The 2500-nt window shown below is 34.8% G+C and overlaps 1 protein-coding gene across 1 annotated transcript in view; it reads left to right on the top strand.

Annotated features, from left to right (window-relative positions):
• The window catches only part of p2rx3a (purinergic receptor P2X, ligand-gated ion channel, 3a), a 30340-nt gene that overhangs the window by 24738 nt on the left and 3102 nt on the right, over positions 1 to 2500 (top strand). The window lies entirely within an intron of this gene.

Raw genomic sequence — 2500 nt, 5'->3', positions numbered from 1 at the left:
TGTGATAAAGACAGAATAAACGACTTTATCTCCTTTTGAAGTACAAACCCCCAAAAGCAGTGAAGTTGTCACGTTGTGTAAATGGTAAATAAAAACAGAATATAATGATTTGCAAATCCTTTTTCAAATTATATTCAATTGAATAGACTGCAAAGACAAGATACTTAACGTTGGAACTGGAAAATGAATGTGTCTGTCTCCAATATTGTCCACACTTGTCTCCATCCAACACCGGCGCGCTCTTAAACGATACTTATCGTTTAAAATGTTCCAGGGCCCAATAAAAAAAATTAACTGCGGGCCGCACCTCTGATCTATAGTGATGCATTGTAAAAACAACATTGGTAGACTTTACAGCAAAACAAAACAAAACTGGTAGCTCAGAATTTTACCGCAAAAATGACAGTAACTCGGTGTAAAAAAACCCCCATCAAAGTTCTATGCTGAAGTTTGGCTACTGAACTGCCATTTTTTGTATCATTTAATCTGCAGATGTTTTTTACAGTGTGATGATAACAGAATAAACGACTTTACCTCCTTTTGAAGTACAAACCCCCAAAACCAGTGAAGTTGTCACGTTGTGTAAATGGTAAATAAAAACAGAATATAATGATTTGCAAATCCTTTTTCAAATTATATTCAATTGAATAGACTGCAAAGACAAGATACTTAACGTTGGAACTGGAAAATGAATGTGTCCGTCTCCAATATTGTCCACACTTGTCTCCATCCAACACCAGCGCGCTCTTAAACGATACTTATCATTTAAAATGTTCCAGGGCCCAATTAAAAAAAATTAGCTGCGGGCCGCACCTCTGATCTGTAGTAATGCATTGTAAAAATAACATTGGTAGACTTTACAGCAAAAACAAACAAACTGGTAGTTTAGAATTTTACCGCAAAATGACAGTAATTCGGTGTAAAAAAACATCAAAGTTCTATGCTAAAGTTTGGCTGCTGAACTGCCATTTTTTGTATCATTTAATCGACAGATGTTTTTTACAGTGTGATAAAGACAGAATAAACGACTTTATCTCCTTTTGAAGTACAAACCCCCAAAAGCAGTGAAGTTGTCACGTTGTGTAAATGGTAAATAAAAACAGAATATAATGATTTGCAAATCCTTTTCAACTTATATTCAATTGAATAGACTGCAAAGACAAGATACTTAACGTTGGAACTGGAAAACGAATGTGTCTGTCTCCAATATTGTTCACACTTGTCTCCATCCAACACCAGCGCGCTCTTAAACGATACTTATCATTTAAAATGTTCCAGGGCCCAATAAAAAAAATTAGCTGCGGGCCGCACCTCTGATCTATAGTAATGCATTGTAAAAACAACATTGGTAGACTTTACAGCAAAACAAAACAAAACTGGTAGCTCAGAATTTTACCGCAAAAATGACAGTAATTCGGTGTAAAAAAAACATCAAAGTTCTATGCTAAAGGCCATATTTTGTATCATTTAATCTACAGATGTTTTTTACAGTGTGATAAAGACAGAATAAACGACTTCATCACCTTTTGAAGTACAAACCCCCAAAACCAGTGAAGTTGTCACGTTGTGTAAATGGTAAATAAAAACAGAATATAATTATTTGGTAAATCCTTTTTAACTTATATTCAATTGAATAGACTGCAAAGACAAGATACTTAACGTTGGAACTGGAAAACGAATGTGTCCGTCTCCAATATTGTCCACACTTGTCTCCATCCAACACCAGCGCGCTCTTAAACGATACTTATCATTTAAAATGTTCCAGGGCCCAATAAAAAAAAATTAGCTGCGGGCCGCACCTCTGATCTGTAGTAATGCATTGTAAAAACAACATCGGTATACTTTACAGCAAAAAAACAACAACTGGTAGCTCAGAATTTTTACCGCAAAAATGACAGTAATTCGGTGGTAAAAAAACATCAAAGTTCTATGCTAAAGTTTGGCTACTGAACGGCCATTTTTGTATCATTTAATCTACAGATTTTTTTTTACAGTGTGATAAAGACAGAATAAACGACTTTATCTCCTTTTGAAGTACAAACCCCCAAAAGCAGTGAAGTTGTCACGTTGTGTAAATGGTAAATAAAAAGAGAATACAATGATTTGCAAATCCTTTTCAACTTATATTCAATTGAATAGACTGCAAAGACAAAATACTTAACGTTGGAACTGGAAAACGAATGTGTCTGTCTCCAATATTGTTCACACTTGTCTCCATCCAACACCAGCGCGCTCTTAAACGATACTTATCATTTAAAATGTTCTAAGGCCCGATAAAAAAAATTAGCTGCGGGCCGCACCTCTAATCTATAGTAATGCATTGTAAAAACAACATCGGTAGACTTTACAGCAAAAAAACAAAACTGGTAGCTCAGAATTTTTACCGCAAAAATGACAGTAATTCGGTGTAAAAAAAACATCAAAGTTCTATGCTAAAGGCCATTTTTTGTATCATTTAATCTACAGATGTTTTTTACAGTGTGATAAAGACAGAATAAAC

The sequence above is a fragment of the Entelurus aequoreus genome, linkage group LG04, assembly GCF_033978785.1.
Source record: "Entelurus aequoreus isolate RoL-2023_Sb linkage group LG04, RoL_Eaeq_v1.1, whole genome shotgun sequence".
Taxonomy (NCBI): domain Eukaryota; kingdom Metazoa; phylum Chordata; class Actinopteri; order Syngnathiformes; family Syngnathidae; genus Entelurus; species Entelurus aequoreus.
Note: the sequence above shows the minus strand (reverse complement) of the source record. Positions and strands in the feature narration are given on the sequence as shown.